Source organism: Notothenia rossii, assembly GCF_949606895.1.
Source record: "Notothenia rossii genome assembly, chromosome: 5".
Classification (NCBI taxonomy): Eukaryota; Metazoa; Chordata; class Actinopteri; order Perciformes; family Nototheniidae; genus Notothenia; species Notothenia rossii.
The window spans coordinates 50,773,660-50,778,720 of NC_136903.1; the positions used below are offsets into that span (position 1 = coordinate 50,773,660).

At 43.5% G+C, this 5,061-nt stretch overlaps 1 long non-coding RNA gene across 1 annotated transcript; it reads left to right on the top strand.

The window, feature by feature from the left end:
- The first annotated feature begins 330 nt into the window (after nt 1–330).
- On the top strand, nt 331–2,168 carry LOC307039096. Its single transcript, XR_013808135.1, has 3 exons — nt 331–512; nt 1,194–1,277; nt 1,422–2,168. It is a non-coding gene; the product is annotated as an uncharacterized lncRNA (long non-coding RNA).
- Nucleotides 2,169–5,061: the final 2,893 nt, after the last annotated feature.

Sequence of the window (5,061 nt, forward strand, 5' to 3'; positions counted from 1 at the left end):
CTCCGACTTACAATATAAATGGAACGCAGCATAACCATGTCCTGGATACAGGGCCGGCCCTTCCCACTGGCGAACTAGGCGGTCGCCTAGGGCGCCAGATCTGGAGGGGCGCTGCCGTGCTACGCTGGGAGAAAAAAAAAAATAATAAAATTTTTTTTTAATTATTTTTATTCTGCCTAATTTTCTGCCCTTGATGTAATACATTTACAATAATTGAACAAAGTAAACACCCTTTGCACCCCGGGCCGGCGGTAACATTTTGCATTTGCCCTGTACGATGGGCGCTGTAACTGTAAGTGATGAAAGGGGGGGATGGTCACTTATTATCAGGCACCCACAGGCCGTGGCTCACAGCCAAAGTGACGCGGCAGCTCCAGCTGAAAGTGTCGGAGATCGCAACGATCGCAACAGCAAGAGGCAAAACATTAGCATTATGAAAAGGTCCAAGCCTTCTGGGGCAACGGGAAGGAAACGGAAAAAAGAACAGGAGGAATCGAAAGTCAAAGACAGAGGTAAGTCGGCTTGTGTAAAAAGAAAAATTCAGTATGTACTGTACCGTTAGACATTTGATTTTAAGCTAGCTAGCTAGCTAAGGAGGTAGCCATGATACAGCTTTGATGCCATGCTAGCAGCGAGCCTCTGATACAGAATGATAGATACAAATGATTTAAAGTTTTTATTTATGTGTTATTATTCCTATATAATCTTTTTGTAAATAATATCCTACTTTTATATTGTGATAGCTGTAAATTGATCCTCCAGTAGTGTTTAATTTGTCAGATAGTTTATTTTCACGGTCAACTTGTGTGTATATACAGTATATATATTTATTTTTCTGTTTATTTTCTATTATATTTTTTTAATTTTCTGCACTTTTTAATGTCTAATTATTGTGCAATGCTTTGTTTTATATGCTGATGTAACGAAATAATGTTAATGTTAGCCAGAAGAAAGCTATCTGGATAACTGCTCCTTTGTATAAAGTGAGGCTGACCAACCAATATGGGCATGTGTTATTATTTAGTTGTTACTTATGTTTGCAAATGATCTCCTGGGGCAGCAGAACCTCACTTTTATATAGGCCAGTTGTGAACTTGCATACAGCTGAGGCAGATTGCAGCAGTTATTTTTGCCTGACTGTATATAAATGTTTTTGCTTGTAATGTGCTAATATCTACCCTATAAATGTCCAGCTGCACTTGAGAAATACCTCAAAAAGCCCCCAGTTGCTGGAGAAGGAACATCTGATCTCCCATGTACATCACACTCTGAAGAATGTAAGTTTTGCCAAACATTTATGGTCTCTGTGTAATCGTTCATACACTACTTTTTTGTCATTATTATTATTGTTATTATTATGATAAATAATGAAAACTGAAGCATGAATAACGTCTTTGCATGTTTGGATTGCCTGCCTGCAGGTGAAGGAATAACGAGCATAGTATGTGAGTCCACCATTGCAGCCCCCTCAGATCCTGCTGACTACCCAGGCCCATCTGAGTCCACCATTGCAGTCCCCTCAGATCCTGCTGACTGCCCAGGCCCATCTGCAGTCCCCTCAGATCCTGCTGACTGCCCAGGCCCATCTGAGTCCACCATTGCAGTCCCCTCAGATCCTGCTGACTGCCCAGGCCCACCTGAGTCCACCATTGCAGTCCCCTCAGATCCTGCTGACTGGCCAGCACTGAGTGATACAGTGAGGATGGAGTTAGTCAGACGTGGGCCATATCATTTAAAATCCGACTTCACTTTTCCTAAAAAGGAGGGAGGGAGAAGTTGCCATCATCACTACTTTTACAGAAGATTAGTGAATGGAGAGACAATCAAGAGGAGCTGGGTTGTGTATTCCAAGAAAAACAAAAGTATTTACTGCTTTTGCTGCAAGCTGTTCTCCCAAAAAGAGTACCAACTAATCAGCAGTGGACTAAATGACTGGAAAAATTGCACTGACAAACTAAAAACACATGAGAACAGCCCAGAACACTCTAGGCCAGGGGTATTCAACTAGATTAGGAAGGGGGCCACAATTGTAAAATGTCTTGAAGGCGAGGGCCACAAGACTGACAATGAAAATGAACAAATGCCATTGTTATTGTACAACCAACCATGCAATAATAAATTATTATTATTATTATTATTGATATTGTTATTATTATTGTAGTAGTAGTAAAATAGGTAACCAAAATAGTAATGTAGGCTACTGTGGCAGATTTGTGGTCTGCTGCGGAATATAAGGAGGGAGAGCGAGACGCAGTCGGGTAAACGGATATTTATTTCACACAAGGTTCCCGAGGTGGCTAAAACAGAACAATCCCTCAACGGGCAAATGATAACTGACAGGGGTCTGGATTCTCGTCCTGGCGTAACGTTCGTCTTTCCGTCTGTCCGCCAGTCTCCTACTGAGAGAACAAAAACACACGTGGTTAAATACCACCGCATTCCTATCATTCTAATCCACTTGACAGCTACGTCAATCCCAGGCAATTAGCCGCTCCGCCCCCTGCTTTACAACCTGCCGCTAAACCACGCCCGCCCCCCCATACCACAGCTACTTTATTCTAATGAATCCATATAGATTTGTGTATTATAACACCAAAATGCTGGGTGGCAACAAATACCAGAAAACAATGCTAGGCCTAGGATAGCAAATGCGATCAGTAAGAGGCAGAGGAGGCCTAGAAGTCCGAGATTAACAAAGATGCAAGCATAGGCAGCGTCCCATCATTACAAAATAAATGAAAATAGAAGCTACCTGACAAATCAGTGTGAGAAGTTGCATTTCCGAGCCATAGCCAGTTTGCTGAATTCAGGTCGGTGCGAGGTCAGAGCAAGCTGCATGCACTGGTTGAGATGTTCATCCGTGAGTCGATTGCGATGTTGATTCTTTATCAAGTTCATTGTCGAAAATCCGGACTCGCATATGTAAGTAGATCCAAACATGGTTAACAGGTAGATAGCCAGTCTCCGGCAGTGATGAAACTGATGAGTAGAATGAGCCCAAAACTCGCACAGTCCCTCTTCTCCGAATTTTGCTTTCAGCACATCAGAGCTCTGAATTTGCACCAACTCCAGCTGGAATGCAGCCTCGTCAATACCGGGCATCACGGCTTTCGCCTCGGCTGGACAGGACCCGGAAACATCGACCGCAAATGGATTGCGCACAAATAAAAGAACCTGTTTTGGAATCTTGAAGTCGTTGAATCGCTCTGTGAAGTTTTCAGCCAAGCTTTTCAAAAGTCCCTTCATTCCAGCCATTGCTGCGCTGCTCACGGGGACGTTGCGTAGTGTTGGGAAGTGGATCTTCCTCCCCATTACGTCAGGTAGAAAGAGGTCCAGGTTCACCCGAAACGCACTAACCTTCTCAATGATCTCAGCCACACTTGACCCTCCCCCCTGTAGCTGCAGGTTGAGTGTGTTTAGGTGGCCCATGATGTCGCACAAAAAGGCAATCTGTGCAATGAAATCCGGCTTTTGCATGCGTGCAAGTAGGTCTTTAGCTTTGCTTGATTTCTGGCTTGAGAGGAATTCACTCACCTCCTTTCGCAGTGCAAAGAAACGTTCGAGAACATGTCCTCGGCTCAACCAGTGGACATCGTTATGTTGCAATAGGTCTGAGTATGCGGCTTCCTGCTCTTGAAGCAGCATTTTGAACAGTCGGTGCTGCAGACCTGACGTCGAGCGAATATGATTCACAATTTTTACGACAGTCTCCATTGTTTCTTTCAACTCCCCTGACAATTTCGCACACATAACTGATTGATGTATGATGCAATGCAGTGTGTTCACTGTGGGATGCTCTGCACATAAGCGAGATGCAAAGCCCATTTCTTTCCCAATCATGGACGGGCAGCCATCGGTAACGAGAAGGTTGATCTTACCTAGATCCAAACCTTTCTTTTCAAAAAAACTCCAAACTGCAGCGAAAATCACTTCACCTGTAGTGCTGGTTGTCAGTGGTAAAAGGCATAACAACTCCTCTTTAAAAACGTCACCATCGAAGTACCTCACAAACAGCGAGAGCTGTGCCGTATCTGTTGTATCGGTCGATTCATCGACAGCGAGTGACATGTACTCTGTCGATTTGAGATCGGCAATTAATGCTGAAAAACAGTCCTCAAACAGTACCTCTACTCTTCGACTTCCCGATGTGTCAGAGAGCGGTACTTGCTTCAAACGGTTCATTATATATTCCTTGTTTTTATCTCCTGCAAAAAGTTCATCCACCATCTCAAGAGTACACTCCTTCACAACTTCAGCGTCAGTGAATGGCTTTCTCTTTTTGGCTAAAGCGAACATCACTCGTAGGGAAGCAGCAGTGGCCTTTTCCTGGGCTGTAGAAGCAGTTGTAAGAATAGTGGTTGATGCAGTGTAAGAAGATTTAAGTATTTCTATTTTACCACGTCTAGCTGTGCTACCAGGCGGGTAAGCAGCATTGAAGTTAGCAGCATGCTTGGTCTCATAGTGGCGCCTCACATTAGCAACCTTGCAGACTGAAACAGTTATTTGACATATTAAACATAAAGGTCTAGGATTGGCGTGCGATGGTAAAATAAATACAAAATCATCAGTCCATTTGGGGTTGAAGTGTCGGTTTTCACCGTCAATTTTCCGCCGTTTCTCTCCGCTCATTTTGGATCAGTAACGAGAGTAACGAGATTGACACGATATCGCGATAATTACACGCTGATCAGTCCAATGCAAGATTGCCTTTTAAGAGCTATTGAAGGAGAAATAATTTGGACTCATTTAATTCGGATAACATAATAGCGAACATATATTTACATTTATTTAAATGATTATAAAAAGAAATTCTGTAATTAGAATTTTTTTTTTATATTGGAATATGGAGTGCGTTCCAGGGGCCACGAGAAAGCTCCCCGCGGGCCGGATTTGGCCCGCGGGCCGCCAGTTGAATATCCCTGCTCTAGGCACATGACGTTGTGGAAGGAACTGGAGACTCGACTTGAAAAGGGCCTAACTATAGACAAGGTAGAAATGGCACTTATGGAGGCTGAAAAGAGGAAGTGGCGTGAAGTCCTGACCAGGTTGGTGGCAATAATT